Source organism: Miniopterus natalensis, chromosome 1 (genome assembly GCF_054644295.1).
Source record: "Miniopterus natalensis isolate mMinNat1 chromosome 1, mMinNat1.hap1, whole genome shotgun sequence".
NCBI lineage: Eukaryota > Metazoa > Chordata > Mammalia > Chiroptera > Miniopteridae > Miniopterus > Miniopterus natalensis.
The window spans coordinates 81,052,643-81,074,234 of NC_142081.1; positions in this window are offsets into that span (position 1 = coordinate 81,052,643).

The following is a 21,592-nucleotide window of genomic DNA, read 5'->3' on the forward strand; positions in this document are numbered from 1 at the left end:
ATAGCATTTTAGTAATTTTATCCCATGTAATCTCATAAACTTATAAATTGTTGAGCCTCCCTGAATGACCTTTATCATTCTTGAAAGAAAGCAACACCTGGATCTTCACATATTCCTAGTTCACTTAAGATACATGAAAAGACTTTAGATGAAATTAAAAAGAAGATAGTGTTCCAATAGGAGAATATAATGCTCAGGGCTAATCTATAGAGACTAAGCATCGTGAAGATTCACAGCCTTTTAGAACTGTTTTGAACCTTAACAAAATAATTAATGATCAATATTTTTATATTTTAACTGAGAACATTTTAAGTTCTATTTCTCAAGTGTCCATGAAGTGTTTAATGAATGCTAAAACCTGGTCATTTTATTTGCTGAAAACAACTTCTAATCGTCATTATATACATGTCCTAATGAGGATATATGGTTTGATTCCTAACCCAACAGATTATATAGGCTCATAATCTAATAAATTCATACACATCTGAATAGATAAAGACTTCTTTAGATGGCATTGTATTTAAGACTTACTCATACATGCATACGTAGTCATTACAGAATGTATGTCACAATCATAGGCATTCTCCTGGTTCAGTGAGCAACACGACTAACAGAAATAAGAAACTTTTAAAAACATTAAACTTTCAGCTTGTTTATTCAAACTGCTCTGTAAACAGGGACAGTGGTGACCATATTCCATGTACACTGGACATATATAAAAAGTTATTCTTTGGTGGCCATTACAGAATTAGTACACTTCCCCATTGCCAAGTTTATAATCAAGAAATAATGGAGGAATGACTCATGTACACAAAAGGCTTATTATAACCCAAATGCCTAACAGTTTCTAAAGTATAAAAGTTTATCCTATTACTCAGATATTTTTTCAAAATTGCCTAACAAGCTGATTTATGGGCCACACTAGAAAATCAGTCTTATTATTTAAAGTCACACACACACACACACACACACACACACACACACACACACACACACCTCACCCAGCCCTTTTTGTTTTTTGACAGATGACATTGAAATTTAAACTTGTAGGGTTAGTTAGCATCATCCAGCAAACAAACTACAGCTGTATGGAGGTGGGGGAGCAGTGGGCAGGTTGCAGACCTCCTTTGTTAAAATTTGGCATCTATCTGATCTATGGTATCAGGCGCACAGATCTTGGAGTTCCTCAGGGCCTCGTCCTGGGTCATTTTATCTTTCCAGTGGATAATCTCTTCCTCATTACCTCATCTCATGCTGTCCTATTTTGGATATCATCTCTATGCCAGTGGTGCCTGAACATATCCATACTTTATTCGTCTTGACTGAGCTCTAAATTCATATATCCACCAGCTACTTAATATTTCCACTGTGATATCTCATAGGTATTTCAAATCCTCATTTCCTGAACAGAACTTTGGTTTTTCCTTTCTGAGCCAGCTTGTTATTTTGACCTCATTTTAATAAATGGCACATCCATCCCCCAGGTGCTCCTCAGCTCCTTCACCTGTTATACTGGTCAGGTTTTTTTCAATTGTAATTGTCAGAAATCTACCTCAAACTAGCTAAATGCAAAAAGGAATTATATGATCAGTGTAACCGGGGAAAATTCTCTAGTAGTTCTAATAGTCAAATGGAGCACTACCAGAACCACAGCAGCCAGAAGATTCTATCCCTCCAGGATTTGTCTCAGTGTTGCTCCCTTTCTCTTTTTTCTGCATGGCTCATCCTCTCTTGCTTCCTTTGATCTCTATCCAAATAACCTCAAACAAGACCACTGGCAATTTTCATGTACCCTTAAGACATTCTACTAAAGGAAAGTGCTCTCCTTTAGCTCCATTAGGAAAATCCTGAGAAAGGATTCTTTTTTTTCTTTTTTAAAATCTTCACCAGAGGACATCTTCTAGAGAGGAAGAAAGAGAGAGAGAGGGAGAGAAAGAGAGAAACACTGATGTGAGAGAGAAACATAGGTCGGTTGTCCTCTGTACATACCCCAGCTGGGGATCGGACCTGCAGCCCAGGGATGTGCCTTGACTGGGAATTGAATCGGCAACCTTTAGATGCACCAGATGATGCTCAACCAACGGAGCCACACCAGTCAGGCCAAGAAAGGATTTTTATCAGCCCAGCTTTAGTAATTTGCCAGTCATCGGCTCAATCGCTATAGCCAAAAAGATAGGACCTAGAGATTAGTGATTTTCTTCAGTGGACAGAAGCATATGTAAGGAATATTCAGTTCTATGTCTACAGTATAATTTGAAGGGATCCAGTTTTATATTTTCATTTTAATCATCTGTCATACGTCTTCTCACTGGTTTGCCTGCATCTTTCTGGACACTATGGAACCCATTTTTTACAGAGTCATCAGTATTACCTTTGAGAGCCTTAGTCTGATTATGTCTCTCTTCTGTGTAAACACTCCACTAAGCAACCCTCCATCCCCAGTGTCTTTCTATGACATAAACCTATTTTTTAATAGCAATTATTAATCTCTGAAATTGTCTTGTACATTCTTGTATATTTGGTTGTTTTTGCCTGTCTCCCACTTAAGTTCCTTAAAAAGCTAGTACTTATTACAAATGAGTAAATGAATGCATAAATGAATCTTTTATTATCTCCCCCTGCATTTTCTAAATGTGCGAAATACAATTTACACATAGAAAAGTGTCTAAAACACTTATGTACAGTTTTCCAAACAATCATGAAGCCACCATCCAAGTAAAGAAATAGAATAGGGCCAGGTTATGGTTATAACTTCTTTGGGATATTTCCTCTCTGCTCTGCTCAACCTAAAGCAACTTCTCCTGCAGTTCTCTGGGATCAGGGTTTGCCCTGACATTGAGGATGTAGTTCGACTGATTAGTAGGAGAATCACCTTGGGTTGGATTGGGTTTAGAAACTTGTTCCTCCCTACCCATTAGGTTATCAAAACAGAAGTTCAGAATTACTAGGATAGGCAGCAAATATCCAAGGGCAAAAGTAGCTTCAGTTCTCACTTTAGGTTTCTGTGTTCTTTCTTCTTTCTTAGATTTCATCCTGGTTGTGGGTATGGTAGTAATTGAACACATGGGATTTTCTAGCTTTTTGTAAAGAATCAGATTGTTATTCCATGGGGCAGCAGTTCTAGACCCATTGACTAGTGTGTCTCCTAATACATTGATCGGAAGTGCTACTTTCAGAACTGTTGTTAAGAAATTCTTATTATAACAAAGTAGGTAGCATTTTTTCATTTATTTTTATTTGTGTTTTATTATTGTTATTATTTTTATTGATTTTAGAGAGAGAGGGAGAAATAGAAACATTGATGGGAAAGAAGCATTAATTGACTGCCTTCTGCACGCCCCTTACTGGGGATACAGCTTGAAACCCTGGCATGTGCCCTGAACAGGAATCCAACCTGTGACCTCTTCTTGGTGCATGGGACGACACTCAATCAGCTGAGCCACACCAGCTGGGCAAGTGGGTAGCATTTTTATTTAGGTTTCTGGACAGCTTACTGTGGTGCCTGATCTAGCCCTAGTTTCATGCTATGCTCCGATCTCGAAGGATGTGTATTGTACGTGTGCTTGCACATCAGGGCATGCCTTAAGTCTGAAAGTGTGTCTTTCCTATTGGTGCCTCCAGAAGTTTCACTTCACAGAGCTGGAAGAGGGAAGGGAAAAATCACAGTTACTTAAATTCAAATCCTATTAGGCTTATCTGTTATCACTTTGTAAGTACCAGGGATAATCAACAGTTACCTTAGCATTTACCTTGTGGAGGCGAGGCATTGGGAACCTTAAAATTATTTTTAGCCAGACTTACTATCTGGCCCATTTTAGGGCCTATGTATCTGATAAACTGACACACCCCTGTACAACACATTCTACATCAGTTTGTCCTTTCCAGGTATGTGGCTTATTCTTACTATTATGAGGCATTTCAAATCTGATACATTCATAAGGTTCTTGTTTGACCTTCGGATTTAGTATCAGGGATTTTTGTTTTAAGATAACAATGATTTAGGCAAATCTATTCAATATAATCAGATGCCATATATCTTTATGTTACACTACCTCTTTGTTTTGTATTAAGTTCACATAATGTGACATGATTTATTATATTGGGGAGAGAGGAAAAGGTGCTGCTTGCTATACTATAGTTATAGTACACATATATCTATGAAAAACTGAAGGTCATTATATATTTTTGCTAAATTACACCTTTTGGCTTTGTAGTTATTGATGATTGGAATACTTTGTACCAACTTTCTTTCAATACCCAATATTTAGCATTCACAATTTTAGAAACTCAATATTTAGAAATTTAGAATATTTAGAAATTCACAATTTTAAATATGTATATTTGTGATTATGTCACTGTTTAATAATAACCCTTTCACACACATTCTCTATGTGACTGAGTAGGTGCCAACTGGGCATCTAGCTGGGGAATCTTCTAGAGAATTAGGGTTTTCCTGGTCTTCCATTTAAGAGGGTCCCCTGAGTCCCGGGACATAGAGATAGAGAGCAAGGAAAGAGTATAGAAATGCATTGTCCATTACAATCTGGGTCCTCTTCAGTGACTGCAGCATTCTTGAAATGGCATCTAAAAGTACACTCAAGATGAGGTGAGGAGACAGGAGAGGGTGCAGTGGGCCTCTTGTGTGCTGTGGGTCTTGTGCCCAATGGCTGGAAACCAAACGGGAACACTCTCGGGGAAAGGGCTTGGTCAATCCCCCCTCATTCACTCCTGGAACCACCCTGAGGAACAGTAGGCCCATGGAGAAAGTGGATTTCAGCACAGAGAAGGCTCCACCAGCAGAGCAGGAAACCCTCTCTTCCTCTCTGCATTGAGAGGATTCAGAAAAAGCTCTGCAGGGAACCCTTTAAGTGACAGATACTCACACCATGACATGGCTACACCTTGGAATCTCAGCCCAGCAGTGAGGGGCAACTGCCCTGGTCCTTCACTGACTCTCTCTTCAGGTTTCAGGACAAGCTCCATCTTATCCCTCCTCAAAAATGAAGGCTAGGGATTCCATCTCCTAGTCTCTTGAATGAACAACCTCTGCCTTCGCTGTTTCTCAGCCTTGGATGAACTCTTCCCCAGTCTTCCCTCTCTAAATCTTCTCTACCTGGGAAGTCGTATGTGTGCATGTACATACATACCTACATATATTTTAATCAATATATGTAAGTGTATTATGTGTTACATAAATGTAATATGCTTATTGTGGAGAATGTGTTTCTGTTCAGGAAATTTGTTCTTAGTTTTTGAAACTTAAAGAAAATACTCTGGATCCTTTTATTATTTTTTATTATTTATTTATTTATTTATTTAAATATGTCTTTATTGACTTCAGAGAGAGGAAGGGAAAGGGAGAAGAGAGATAGAAACATCAATGATGAGAGAGTCATTGATCAGCTGCCTCCTGCATGGCCCCTGACTGGGGATCAAGCCTGCAACCCGGGCATGTGACCTTACCCAGAATCAAACCGTGATCCCCTGGATCCTAGGTTGATGTTCAACTGCTGAGCCACGCCTGGCTGGGCATGGATTCTTTTAAAAGGGCACAGAAATATGGGGGAGGTGTCAAGGGTCAATATTCTTAGGATATTTGAGTTACCAGTGTCCTATCAACATTATTAATAAGAGTACAAGACACTTTCAGGAAAGATCAAACAATAAAAGAGGGTAAAATCATCTCAAGTTCAGCTTGATGTGGCTTCATGAAAACAAAATAGTAATTACTAGAAAGAGGGCTGAATAAAATTTATAAAATTTCTTAATTTTTTTTTTTGTACTACTTCATGGTCAATCTAAAAACTGATATTCAGGCTTTTAGGAACAATGGGAACACTTGAACCCATTCAGAGAAAGACTCAAGGCAGTGGTAAAGTTCCAATGCATTTATTAACCATCCCTCCATCTTCCCGCCAGCTCCTCACTGAATCGCCTGACTTCAGAGATACCAGCATTACCCACAAACCTGCCAGCTGAGATGCCGCCAATGTGCCTGGCAGTGTCCAGTGAGCACTCAATGAGCACTTCACGTTAAAATAAAACTTTGGTAAAAATAAAAAACACATAATATGAAATGTACCATCTTAACCATATTTAACTGTATAATCCAGTGGTTTTAAGTATATTCATGTTGTTGTGCTTTGTTGGTGGGAATGAAAAATGAGGCCACTGCTATGGAAAACAATTATGGCAGTTCCTTAAATAATTAAAAATAAAATTATCAGATGATTGATCACTTTGTAATTTGAATCTGAGTATAACTCTAACTGCCAAAATAGAACCTAATTCTATGGCCTGCAATATAGCATTTCCTAAGAATATGATATTAGAGAGGAAAAGTTTCTAGTCACCCAGGTTTGAGTCACTGACATCTTCCTTCTCCTATATCTAGTTATACAGTAAATTCAGTTACATTTTCCCATCCTTCTTTTATTTTCACTTCCTCTCTAATCACATAAGATTGACTTTCAAACTCCTCCTCATGGAAGCAGCGTCCCTGAGGCACTCAAAGAATCAAAGGCAATGAAATGAAAAGGGGAATTCATTCCTTCATTCAATATATATTGTTGGGCACCTCCCACATCCTTGAAACTGAGTTTCATAGTGGAAATACAATGATAAATGAAATAAAAACATCTCTTTACTTTAAAGAAATTTATGATCACATGGAAGACAATTAAGTAAATTAACAGATGAGTAGTTACAAATTGTGATAGTGCTGTGAAGGAAAGCAACAGGAGGTTCCAGAAGCAGATTACAGAGAGTATGCACTTAGACCCACTGGTCCTGGAAGGGCCAGGACGATCATTGACGCTAAGCCCAAGGGTAAGCAGGTGTCCTGAGAGTAGAAATAAGATCAAATCCTACTGCATGAATAAATGAGAACTGCAGCTTAGCATCAGGCCTTTGAACTCCAGAGTGAATGGTAGAGCTCCCTTTTCAGGAGTTGGGTGGTGAAAACACTGCAGGCAGCAGCTGCTTTTCACTTGTATACATGTATCACCTGCAGTCAACTGAGCCCTGAGTTCTGTCAAATGTCTAACGTGTAGTCACAGTATTTACATAGGTTTCCTAACACCCAAAGCACCTTGCTTTCAGACTGAAGTTTCATTGTTTCATATCCAAATTACATAAATTGCTTACTTCAGGTCAAGATCCTTCCCCAAATGAGAAATCACAGATATTTTTGAATCTTTCTGTTTCTCTCTTCCATGAACAATTGGCCACACTTTCCTGTGGTTCCACCTTAGATTTGTCTCTGGAATGAACACTTTGTGCTCTTTCTATTCCCATTACCTCTGCCCTAAGTCACCTAGGGTCTTATACTAGCCTCCAAATTGCATTCCCTGTCTCCACACCTGCAACTGTCCCCCTGCCTCCCCCCACCCCTGCCTGGTCTGACCTCCACATTACCTCCAAGGTTATTGTAAAGCTTAGGTCGACCCCCTCTCTCCACCATTCCCGCTCCTGCTTCCAGTTTAAAATATTTGCTTGGCTTCTTATTTCCTTCTAACAGCAATAGAAGCCTCTGCTATGTAAACACACTGCCTTGTATTATTTGCTCTTGTTTCCTGTGTGATGGTCCTGGATCCATCACTTTGTAATGGAACCATATCTATACCTTCCAGAGCAAGTAGAATAGTAATAAGCAGCTTGTTTGATTAATATCAACAGCTAATAAATTAAGCCCATGAGTTTCCTGTTTTATTGTTAGAGTCTGGTCAGAACTATGATTTGCCTTTTCATAATTAAAATAATAAACACATGCTTTATTTGATGAATCAGAATGTTCGGTTGCCTGTGGGGCTAGCTTTCTTCATTTTGAGCCCGTGGTCTGTACACATTGGAGGTCATTTTCATGAGGGCAGCGTTAATCCCACATTAAATTGTGCATTCATTACACCAGAAACTCCCTGGAGTTCAATACACCTATGTGGTCTTTCAGAGCAGTTGGACAGAAAATAGCCTCAAGGTATAAATCTTTTAGTCCTGTAAATATAAAAGGGACAAAGCATGGTAACAGGTTAAACTGTGTATGCTGTCAAAGGAATTCAAGTGGAGGTCCCTCTTCTTGGTACTACTAGACACAAGAAGAATAGTCTGGAAGACACTCTCTTTGTTGACATGATGAGAGAGAGGGATGATTGCTTTTTTCTTCTTTCCACTAACATACACTGTGAGTTTAATTCCAAGCCTGCAAAGCTCTTGGTGAATTTCCATGCTGTACCCTGAATAGTCATCAGGGGTATATTATACTACACCTTTTATTAATTTCAAATTTTCTGAAGTCTGAAATGAAGAAAGCCAATTCTAGGAAATGCTGAATTTGGCAACAGCTATCTCCACCTGAGACTCATTTGGCAGCAAGTATGTACACCTGGGACAATCAAGATGCTCTTTAGCTAAACTTTGGTTTAGTTTGGATTTCACTATTAGGAAATTCTCTTTGATTCATAGATGTATAGCCTCATCTCAGAAAATTGCTTCAGTTTTTTCCCCACCCCAAATACAAAGAAGTAATATTTTTTCTTTGCATTATGTTTAAATCTTATTTCTTTTAACTGTTGCTTAACTTGCTTAAAATTGCAATTACCAGGAAGTGTAATGCCTTAGATATGAGAAAAATAAATAGTTCTTATAGGTGAAAAATTATATTAATCTAGGATTCAAAAAATACACTTGGAACAACTTTTAATAAGATAAATCCTTCCACCCCTTCCCAATTGTAGTGAAATCATTTACTAATCTCTATGTAGTTGCTCCATATCAGGCATCTTGCTGCTACTGTGATGTCAGTTTTCCTGATATATATCCACCACCTCCCTACATTGCTTCTCCAAAAGGAATTACTTCATTGATTTTTGGCTGTAATATTTATTCAACTTTTAATAGAAAATGTCAGTATGACAGGAAGGACTTGTCTGATATTTAGAAATTTTGGAAGAATTCCTAAGCCATTTTCTCTGAATTAAAAAAAAAATGCATCTTCCTTTAAATTTCAGAGTGTATCTCTTATTCAACACAGAGGCTAAAACAACATTTATTTTACATACCATATTTATAATCTCATAAGATCAAACTTTTAAAATTCTTTCTAAGTTTTATGCTTCTGCAACTCGTTCTTGTCTCCTTTGTCCCCCATATATAAATGACTCTTTATTGTTTTAAATGAATAAACTGAGATTTTCTAATCAAGTTTGAAAGCAAAAGGGGGCCTATTGGTTTGGTAAAATAGAAACCACCTATTATACTTATATAAACTGATCTTTAATGGCACTTGATCACAATTCCTTAATGTACATATTTTAATTCTAAAAAGTTCTTATAAGATCATTCTCCTAAATATTTCCTAGCTTTACTCTTTTCTTAAACTTAGTGTTATTATATCAATATATATTCTTGTTAAATGCTGTTTTGATAATGGGGGGCGGAGGGTGGGAGGAGGTCAGGAGATTGTGAAAGGGGAGAGAATCGAGGGAGGGGCAGGGTTGGGGTTCTGTTTATTTATCTCTAACATTCAACAGGGTTGAGAGATGGAGTTGATGGAGCAGAGCTTCCTCCTTTCCTCCATTCCCAGGCTTCCACATTTGGGAAGACTCAACTATAACCATGGCTTACTAAGAAATCATCAAGAGAAGGCTGGGGAGTTAGGCATGGAAAGGAATGAACAAACAAAGAATGTTATAGGGACCATTTATGTTCATGGTAGCTATTGACAAGTGATACCCTGATGCTGAGGTCTGAACTAGATTTTCCCTGACCATCCACCTGGAAAAGTACCCCAGAAATGTGTAGTGTTGGTCACAGCCAGTTACATATGATGTCATTATTTTGCCTTAGATTGGGGGAATAAGGGTGGGTTTAGTGGGGAGGTTGTTGAAGAGAAGTAGAAATTCTCCATTCCTGTTCTTGTTCCTGAAACATTTGAATAAGTAATTTTTGCCTGGGGTATAAAATTAAAAGGGAAAATTTATTTTTGGCAAATAATATGTTACAACTCATTTCATGTTCTTATTACAAAATAAGAAACAGTTTGCCTAAACAAAAACTGGAAATAGCTTATGACTGTGCTTTTATTTTTTTTTTTTACCTTATGTTGACAGAAAGCTATTTTAAAAACATTGAGAATCCAACCAGAGTTTTCTTGTCTGAATTAACGAATTATTGTTCAACTATTTTAAAAGGCACTTTTATTATACATATGAATGTCTCAGACAGGTAGGAGATTTCACAAATGAACATGGAAACAAACAAAGAATGTTATAGGGACCATTTATTTTCTAATAGTTGTATCTGAGAAATGAAATTTGACTGTTAACTGTGGGTGGTGAGTGTTACCATAGTAACCTATTCCTTAGAGGAAATCAGAGAGTGATCATGGTGAGGAGGGTAAAAGTGAGGAAACAGACTTGTCAAGAGATATTTTTGGATAATATGAGATCATGAATATTTTTATTCAAGGTATGTGAGAGAGCAGCTCTGGGAGTCAAAGACCTTAGGTGAGAAGAGCAATGCTGTGCTGTGGTTTAAGCATTAAATCATTACGGGGTCCGGTCATTTTGGTTCCCCCAGTGACAGTTCTTATATTAGGCAGCTGCAGCAATACCACCTAAAGTGAGAAAGAAGTAAGACTACTTTCTCATACCTAATAACAGCATGAGCTCACACCTACTTTGTCAGGTGCTCTCTTGAGCACTTTACCCATATTATTTATTTCAAGAACCCTATGAGGTAAGTAATATTGATCTTCTCACTTTACAGATGGGGCAACTGAGGCCTGGGGAAATTAGGTAACTTCCTTAAGGTCATGCAGCTGGTAAGTGGCAAATAGAAATTAAACCCAGATAAGGCATCCCTAAGTCAGCACTGTTCTAACTCCTGTTGTCACTCAGCTTGACAAAAGCAGCATGGTGGGAATGAGAAAAATACAACAGTTTTTGTGAGAAGGCCCTACTTTCCATTCCTCAGAACTTGGAAATCACCATGAACATAGGGAGAATCCTGGCAGCAAAATCCTTGAGTGGAGTAAATAATAAGGTACTTCTCCATACTGGAAATAATAATAAAAAAATTATGGGTCAGGGCAAGTCAGGGACTATTGGCTTGAAGCTATTCCATCTCTTAAGATTTGTCAGTAGAACCATTTCTACAAGTTTTGGGAAGAAAGAAGGTCTATGGTCATGAGCACCGATGCTCTGAATTCATGGTCATCCTCCAGGTGACCAAGGCAAGCCTTTTTAACCGCCTTGTGCTTTATTTTCTTTATCTTTCAAAAATGAGAAATAATAGCTGGCCACTTTTTTGGCAGAGGTGTTGTGAGACTCCAATAATACAATGGATGTGAAAATGGGTCATAAACTCAACAGGACAAAACAGACATAAAAGAGGAGTATTATTAGAGTTAATGACCATCTGCATTCTTTTCAGCTTTTCTTAGCCTTGATAATGAGTGTGTGTGTGTTTGTTATCTAAGGAGGAAGTGAGACTGGAATCTGGTTCCAAAAGGCAAACAGTTCTGGCTGGGAGGTTATTCAGATCGAGTATAGAGAAAGAAATCTATTTTAAATGGCTTGGTAGGATTTGTAGCTTTTATAATAAGAGCTACCTTGTATTGACAGTTTACCACTTGCCAAGCACTGTCTAAGCAATTTTCCCTGCTTTAGCTCATTTATTCTATACAATAGCCCTAGGCACTAGGTACCATTTCTAATTTCCCAACATTTATAGATGAGGACACGGGAAAGAGAGGTAAAAAATAAACTTATTCAAGGTGGCAGAGATAGTAAGCTACAAATCTAGGTCTTAAAACCCAGCCATGGACCCCAAAAGTCAATGTTTTTACCTGTTGTACTCTACTGTACATATTATTATAATAATCTACAATATTATTGTGTGAGTGTAATGCATTAGCATATATGTGTAAATCATTTGTTTTCATAAAAAGAAAAGAAACTTTTCTAAACTACCAGGGAGATACACATGTTTAACTATTAAAAGAACTAGAGAGAACTAACTCTTGATAAAATTCTAATTTAAAAAACATCGGATATTTCATAGATGGACAGTTTTATGCAAATGACAATAAAAGAGAAGCAACTAACTTCTAGCCAAGATGCCCATGTTATGCCATAATTCATTCGTCTGTATTAGGCAGCAGCTCTGGATGCCAAATGCTCCCAGAAATAAGGATGCATATGTCAGCATGCCTGCTTTCTGGGAGCTTTCAGTCTACATGCAGAGATAGGATGTGTACATGGTAGAAAAATGTAGCAAACAAGAAGTTCAAACAAAATACTAAAAACCTTCAAAGGATTAGTATTTCTGCTGGGGATGGAGCTAGGGCATGATCATGACTTGGCTTTCCCATCCCTTCTGGTTTGTAAGTAATGTTCCTGTTTGTTCCATTATATATCTCTTTAACGCTTGTTAATATGTGTCACAGGTTACTAACTTATTCTTAAGCATTCTGCCTGTGTCTTCCAAGCTACTTGTTTACTCATTATTTATACTTAGCATATGGCCTAAGTTTTGCCTGCATGTCATAAGCTACCAACTAACTATCTATACTTAACACCTCTAATCATTTCACCCATTTTGTTTGTTTTATAGTTTTTATAGTAGAATTTAAAATTCTCAAATAATACAGAGAACTCTTATTAGATGTGATGAGACATGACTTGTCTTCAGTACTTATGTAAAGTTGGAAGCAACAAAATGTGGAGACTGGAGAGAAGGGAGCAAAGGATAATACCTGGGGAAATACCCACAGACAGCAAAAAAGAGAAGGAAGATAATCCAGGCAAAGAAAAAAAGACATTGAGGAAATGCAGAAACTGTGAGAGTAGGTCCTCCTGCAGATACTGGCAGGAAAGAAGTCTTGCTGAGAAGATAAGAGCTCTGCAGGAGCTCTGGATGCATCCTTGTTCTCAGAGGACAATGGCAATAAGTAAGGAGTAGTGTAACTGAGAAGTATGGATTTGGGATTACCAGATGCCTATAACATGGAAGTTAAATGCACAGGTGTTGACATCCATTGGATCAGGTCCCAGCTGGTGGTCTGACTTTGGACAATTTATTTTACCTCTCAAGACCCAAATTCCTCACCTGTAAAACAGGGTAATAATAGTACTGATAGGGTTATAATAAATTAAGATAATGCGTGTAAGTGAGGATCTAATAAATTATGACTTATTTTTATTACAATTTTTAATGAATATTAGTGAAAAAATTAAGAACATAGGAGAATTTTTTTCAGAACAAAAGGAAGGCTTCTCCACAGGATACAGCACAGGGCTAATAGAATATAAGTTAAGAGCATGGAGGGGAAGATATGGGCTGAATGTGGGGAGAGGCGGTGGTAAGGGCTTGACAGGCTATATCCAAAGCTGGATCTTTAGGCAGGTTTCTTCTAGCTCTCTCCCACCTCTTACATGATTTCATTCATTTATAGGCCTAGGACAAGATGTACAAATTAAACACCTTTATTTCTCTCACCAACAGCTGTACCTTTGGGGTAGTACCAGGGATTGCATTATATCTGATTCAGATTCACGATAAATCTTTCCTTTAATAATAAAGATAATAGTAAGGAGGAGCCACAATCATTTGAGCATTATTTTATTACTGGGAGGTCTAGAAAAGAGTCTATATGTAGAATCTAATACTTTTCAAGTATTATGAAATTTCTTACTAAGGAAGAAAATGTAGAGAAATAAATTAATTCACAAAATCTCCTTGTTAATTATCATTTGAATAAAAATCTAGTTCTAAAAATTATCACCATGCTTATACACAAAGTTAAAATCCATTTTAGTTCAATCCAAGTAGTTCATTTGTGGGTGACTTTAAAAAATCTTAAGGTCACAAACCCATTGACTCCTTTGGAAGCCTAGAATAAAATTTATTGTTGACTTAAAATTCATTTCCATTCTCTCCCACCAGGTTCTTATCCATTCATTTCAATTCAGTCTTGCTAGTTTAGTTATGTGAGGCGAATGAATGACAACAGGATATCAAAGTAGATGTGGTGTGGTGTGAACTGAAGAAGACAGGCACGCTCCAGATCATGCAAAAACACTCCAATGGCACAATTACTAAACACACATTTTAATCAATGTAAGAAATTTGTATAGTGTTACCAAACCCACTGTATAAGTCAAGGGACCTATTGACAGAGAGGAATGGCACTTCACAAGGACATCTCATCTTCTGGAATAAAAGTGACAAAGACACAAAAAGTTAGAGCAAAAACTCTAATCTAACTGCAGTGTGTGTAGATGAGAACATGATTCTCTCTGGAAGCGTCAAAGAGAAGATAATTTAAAGGTAAGTGAGACCTTTCTAACTATGTGCTCAGCTGTTCATGAAAGAGAAACAGCATAAATGGATCCCAACTTTCACCACTATTCAAATAACTTAATGATAGTCAGAGGATGATTCAACAGCCACAGAATGGATACTCTTACAGTAAATGTTTCCTTTATCGACTTTCAAGTATTTTCAGAATATTTATATTTGAAAGTATTTGGGAAAGTATAAACACAAGTTATGTCATGTATCCTGGAATATCTGATTAAATAAAGAAGATACAATAAAACTTTAATTTGTACTTAACCTTGATTTTCCAAAATGGAAGGTGGTATAACTTGCACTTGTGGAAAACAGAAGTACTTGGTATAAACAATAAACAATTTTATTTAACCGAAGGATGAAGAATAATATTTTTGGGCATCATTTCAGTAATGTCATTTCTATCCAAAAGACAAATGTGTAATTACGTAGACCTGTTAATGTTGTTTCCCTCTTAGAGTGGCCAAATTTCCAATACAAATTACTTCTTGAAGCATCATAGATATGGTTTAACAAGGTAATATGGGGGAGGAGGGCAACAGGAAAGATTATTGGACATTAGAATTTCCCTAGAAAATCTGGATAATATATGGGAACCACATCTTTTCCTTCTAAGATTATTTTCTCTTTTTATCAAGTTATGCATGCCCATGATTTAGCCTTAAGCAGTGTAACAAGACACGTTACTGTAACAGCACTCCCCTGATTACTTCTCCCTATTTCTCACTTCCCACATATTTGTATTTCGATATTGACCTCCGCATCTTTAAATAACATGTTTATATTTTAACTTCATGATCCAATTTTATTCTGAAAGAGAAATAAGGGCTTAACTCTTTCAGCTACCATCCAGTATGTACATGCATACCTCCTGACTTTGATCTGCCAATATAGTTCTATTTTTTTTTTTTTTTTTTTAGAATAGTTTTAGACTTACGGAAGAGCTGCAAGGATAGTACAGAGAGTTCAAGTGTGTCCTGAACCCAGTTTCCTATATTGTTGACTCTCCTCTTTACTTGTTAAGTACACTGGCGCCTTATCTTTTCCTTCTTGAAGAGGCCTCTTAGCCTCAACATGCTCTCATATAAGTCAGTTCATCTCTGAGGCTGCTGGAGCTCTGCAGCCTGGGGAACCGCATCTACCTTGGTCTGTGTCTTGTGTTATTTCCTTGCTTCCTGGACCCTATGTCTTTCTTTCTGTATTTCTTGCCTTTTGTTTTCTTTTGTTGTGTTTGTTTACTTTTTATTTTCATGCAGCACATCCTCCAGGAAGACCTTGCATGTGTGACAAAGACTTTACTTTACTTTCACATTTAGTTGATATTTGTTGGGTCTTGAATTTTAGGAAGAAAATCTTTTCTCCTTAGCATTGTAAAGCAGTGCTTGATTGTTTTCTACATTCCAGGTTTGTCCTTGTGGCATCCAAGCCATTCAGCTTTATGTCCCAGCCATTATGCTTAAGCTTTCTTATGAAACCCGGTTTCTCTTCCTTGATACTTTTTGAATGTTCTTTTTACCCAACTTTGTCTTTTAAAACCTCTGTTCTATTCTCTACATTATGGGAATCTTATTTGGTCTTTTGGATTTAAGAGCAATGTACTTAACAGTGTACTGAAAGGTCTGTGTACGAGTATGCCACTTGTTGTCTAAGGGCTTTTCTATAATAAAACTCCAGTCAGTAAGCATTTAATGCTCTTTCCTCTTGACTAGTTAGACAAGTCAGAGTCCTCAGAGAAGGTTCTTTTAATCTCCTACCTGGAGGGCAAAAGTCTGGCTGCTCCCTCCCTGTTACTGTATAGTCCTTCAGTCTAGAAATAATTTATTTTATATTTTGCGGAGATTAAAACTCCTTGGATGAGAAAGGGGCTGTCATCTAGCTCATTTTTAAAAAGACTTTTGGTTATCATTTAAAGTCTCAATTTTCCTGCTGAGGTTAGTGGTAGCATTAATTTGAATCTATTGAGAGTTCTTCAGTATAAAGTTAAGTTGCTCCTCAGATTCCCATTGTTAATTTAAGATTTAGCTTTCTATTTCATCTGCTTTCCAGTTTCCAAAAATGTGTCACCTTTGTGTTCTTTCCAATTATCCTTGTCTTGGCTATGCTATTTTTAAAAATTTCTTATTGTAGTGTTACTGAGGTTTGAGCAAGGAATAGAAGCTAATGCACATGGTCAACACACCCTTTTTACAGGTGTAACACCCTAATTAACCCAATTAGAGCAAATGTATTTCAATGGAAAAGAATTCACATATCCATAGTTATTTCCTCTCCTTTGATGGGAAATTAGGGGAGAAATTAGAATAAATGCAGAATGTTTAATGACTTGAGATTTGTCTAAGACTTCTATCTGAGCTATTGTAAATTCAAAACCTTCCTAACAGTTTAAATTTTAGTTTACTTGAATGTCATTAAAGCACAGAGTTTTTAAGAAAGGAAAGCAGTTGCATCATGCTCCAAAACAACTCTCAGTGTTTCCTGCAAAATATTTTTCCCTTAAGGAGAGATGGTTAAGACTTCAGGAAGCTTACCTTGGAACTCTCAGATAAAAGCTATTCATTCACACAACACCTGAATAAACATATTGGTTAATGATGACAGCAAAGACTCTGATGTGATACTAAGGAAAACGCAATTCTTGGAACAAAGTAACTTTGGAAAAGATTAAAGATATCAGTAGAAAATAACTTTTTCGCCTGGCCGGGCATGGCTCAGCAGTTGAGCGTCGACCTAGGATCCAGGCGATCGGGGTTCGATTCCCAGTCAGGGCACATGTCCAGGTTGCGGGCTGCAGCCAATCAATGACTCTCTCATCATTGATGTTTCTATCTCTCTCTCTCCCTCTCCTTTCCTCTCTCTGAAATCAATAAAGATATATTTAAAAAAAACAAAACAAAAAAACTTTTTCACTACATGGTTAGGAGTATGCTAACTCATCAATCTAAGCATGTGTTGGTGTGAATTGTGTAACTGCAACTCTTATTAGACAATCGTTTTTTGAATAGTCATTCTGGGATATTCTCTTGGACTATCATATCACATTTGTTTATTGTTAAAATACATTTTATTTTATTTTATATATATATTTATTTAAATTTATCTTTATCATTGAAAGTATTACAGATGTCCCCCTTTTTCTCCCCATTGATCCCCTCCACCCCACACCTGCCCCGGGTGCCCCAGCCCTTCACCACACATTGTCTGTGTCCAGGGGAATGCACATATGCATATAAATTGTTTGATTAATCTCTCTCCACCCACTCCCCCACCCCTCACCTTCTGTCTGAGATTCGTTAATCTGTTCCATGCTTCTATGTCTCTGGATCTATTTTGTTCATCAGTTTATTTTGTTCACTAGATTCCACATATGAGTGAGATCATGTAAAACTGAATCAGGAAGAATCAGAAAACCCAAATAAGGCAGCAAAAACTGATGAAATCGAAGCAGCAATAAAAAACAAACAAACAAACAAAACCCCAAAGAACAAAAGCCCTGCTTTGAATGGCTTCACAGGGGAGCTTTACCAAGCATTCTACTTTTATTACAGCAGTCCCTTTAACATTTCTTGCAATGCTGGTTTGGTGGCAATAAACCCCTTCAGCCTTTTTTTGTCTCTAAAGCTCTTTATTTCCCCATCTATTTTGAATGATAGAGTTGCTGGATAGAGTAATCTTGGTTTCAGATCCTTGCTTTTCATTACTTTGAATACTTCATGCCATTACCTTCTGCCCTTTAGAGTTTCTGAGGAGAAGTCATCAGGCAGCCTTATGGGAGCTCATTTGTAGATAACAGATTGCTTTTGTCTTGGTGCCTTTAATATTCTCTCTTTGTCTTGAATTTTTGCCATTTTCATTATAATATGTCTTGGTGTGGGCCTCTTTGGATTTTTCTTGCTTGGGATTCTCTGTTCCTCCTGAACTTGTGTGACATTTTCCTTGACCAGGTTAAGGAAGTTTTCTCCATTGCTTCTTCAAACAGATTCTCTATCACTTGCTCACTTTCTTCACCTTCTGGTACTACTATGATTTGAATATTGTTATGGTTCATGTTGTCCCACAGCTCCCTTAAACTGTGCCTCAGTTTTTTGTTTTTGTTTTAAAATATGTTTTTATTGTTTTCAGAGAGAGGAAGGGAGAGAGAGTGAGTTAGAAACATCAATAATGAGCTAGTCATTGACTGTCTGCCCCCTGCACTCCCCTCACTGGGGATTGAGCCCGCACCCAGATATGTGCCCTGACTGGGAATTGAACTTTGATCTCCTGGATCATAGGTTGATGCTCAACTGCTGAGCCACACCGGCTGGGCTGTTTTCCTATTTTTTAATTGTTTTTTCATTTTGGATCTCTGATTGAGTGTTTTTTTCCTACCCTGTCTTCTAATTTGCTGATCCTATCCTCAGCTTCCACTAAGCTTCTATTTATCCTTTCCAATATATTTTTTATTTCTGTTATGTCATTCTTAATTTCCTTCATAGTTTCCATATATTTTCTCATGCTATTGAGTATCCTTGCAATCATTATTCTGAACTCTGTATCTGATAGATTGTTTATCTCTATTTCATTTATCTCTTCTTCTGGAGAATTCTTTTGTTCGTTCATTTGGTGGCATATTAAGTGGAGACTACACTGACACTCTCCCAGGACCAAGCTGGAATTACAATTAAAACAGAGAAAAACCATCCTGAGTAATCAACTGAAGACTAGCTAGAGAGAACCTTATAACCAAAGATGTAAAATATAGACCACAGAGAGACTAGTAGGAAATGTGGAGGCACTAGAGGGCTAGCTGGGCTCACAGGCAGCAGCTGAAGTTCCTGAGGGATATTTCAGTTGTGGGGGGTTTCTCACTGAGGATTTTGGGGTCTAAATTCCAGGCTGGGCTTCCCAGCCAAGAGCACCAGAGCTGAGAAAGGCGCCTACATAGCATCTGGCTTCGAAAGCAGCCAAGTTTCTGTCTGCCAGGGAGAGACATCTGGAAATGCAGGCACCGTCTTAAAGGGCCACTGCACAAAATTTTGTGTTCAACCACTCACTTTGGGCTTTGCTGGAAGGAGTGAATAGTGGACTAGAGCTGTGTGAGGAAAATCCAGGGATGCTAACTCCAGGGATAGAGCTTGAAAGGTGGTCATCTGGATTCCTATGCTGAGTCATTCTCCCATACTGCAGAGGACATCTTTCTCAAGCAGAAGTTCACCATCCAGGCAGCTTTTGCCAGGGTGGGGGGAGGGAAGCAATGCTCTCACCCATTGGAAAACCTCTCACCCCACACTATGGAGTTTACACCTTGCTGGAGTTTACAGCCTGAGGCTCAGTAAGCAATTAAGAATAACAATCAGCTTGCAGGCGGAATTGAATCTCTGGGTGCTCTGAGTCTTTGCCTGATCTGCTTCTGGACCCCTGGCTTGGAAAAGCAGACCTTGGTGTGCATCTTGGTACTTTCCAAATGCACTCAGCTCCTTCAGAGGGCCCCACAAGCTATGATGGCTGATAGCTCCAAACAGGGTACCCAAGGCCAGTCACAAACAGCATCTGGCATTGGCCTGCACCAGACACCCTCCAAAAACACTGAAGGTCCTAGCAGATCTACCTAATACATAGAAACAAACCCAAACGGGCAGCCAAAATGAGGGGAGAAAAAAAAACAAACCCAAATGAAAGAACAAGAGAATTCTCCAGAGGAAAAGCTATCACATCACTTTTAAAATAAGTTTTATTCAAAATAACTAGAGTATATATTTATTTATGATTCAATACCTAAATTAAATTAAGCTGTATCTAGATGGTTCCTTTAGGTTATTTATAGCAAATAAATATGTAACAATGAGATGAAAGAGATCAGTTTTTAGTTTGTAAATTTTTCTGCACAGAATTTTTTATGGTTTTATTCTCCTTGAAAAAAATGGAAGCATGGCATATATATATATATATATATATATATATATATATATATATATATATATATATACAAACACACAGACATATATATGTTTATATATACACACACACATATATGTATACATATACATATACATATACATATACATATATACATACATACATATATATATATATATAATCTGTAGAGAGGAATTGTAATAGATGCTGCTTTTTTTGAGGACAATTTTACAAGAACTTTCAAAGAGTTGATATCCTCTAATATTTACTTCAAGAAATTTTTTATTTTCTCAGATGAGAACCCTTCTAATTGCATTCTACATGAGAAATTACACCCCTTGTTACATAAATATAAGACCACAAAACTCCCAAATGAGACTGTGCTGCCCTTCAAAATTTCTGAAGTGCACATCTGCTCAATCATTTCAAATGAGAAATAAAAAATAAAAAGAGAGAGAGACATTATTTTTTTTAAAAAAAGGAAAACTGCTCAAGCATTTTATGAGGCTAACTTTTATGACAAACATTAGGTGAAGAGTTTCTTCTTAGAAACCATGAGCCAGAGAACTGTTTTGGGACACAAATAAAAAACCACCATGCCCTAAAAGATGATGCTTATACTAAAAAACATTGAATGCAATGTTTTTGGTTTGTTTTTTAGTTTTTTAATATATCTTTATTGATTTCAGAAAGAGGAAGAGAGAGAGAGAGAGAGAGAAACATCAATGATGAGAGAGTCATTGATCGGCTGCCTAGCCCACAACCTGGGCATGTGCCCTGACCGGGAATCGAACCCTGATGGCTTAGATCCTAGGTCGACGCTCAACCACTGAGCCATGCCCGGCTGGGTAATGTTTTTGGTTTTAATCAGTAATTTCTGATGCAAATGACCCCTGAAATATATTTATAAATTATGTTTTTATTGTCTATTATTAAAAGGCAATAAAGAGAAATCTTAAAGTTCTATGGAGATTAGATATGGAGGTAGGGTTTCCACATAGAAAACACACAGCTTCCAAATTTGGGAGAGTATTCTATTAAGCAATATCCTTTGAGAAATACGCAGAAAATTTCAGCCCTGCCCATTGAGTAGCCCTGGTCATTGAATCTTCCCAGCTGAGGCCTTAGACAGTATAGAAGAGAGAAGCATTCTTGTGAATATGATAAAATTAAGTCGCTAATTTTGGGATAATTTGTTACACAGTAGTGGTAGCAGCTAGAACAACTCCCTTATTATTTCTCTCTCTGGTAGCCCTGTCACTGTGTTCCAACAAAGAAGGCCGAAGCTACACTTTATGTTTTTACCTTGTTTAGAAAGCGATAAACCATTACTTCTGCTGCATTCTGT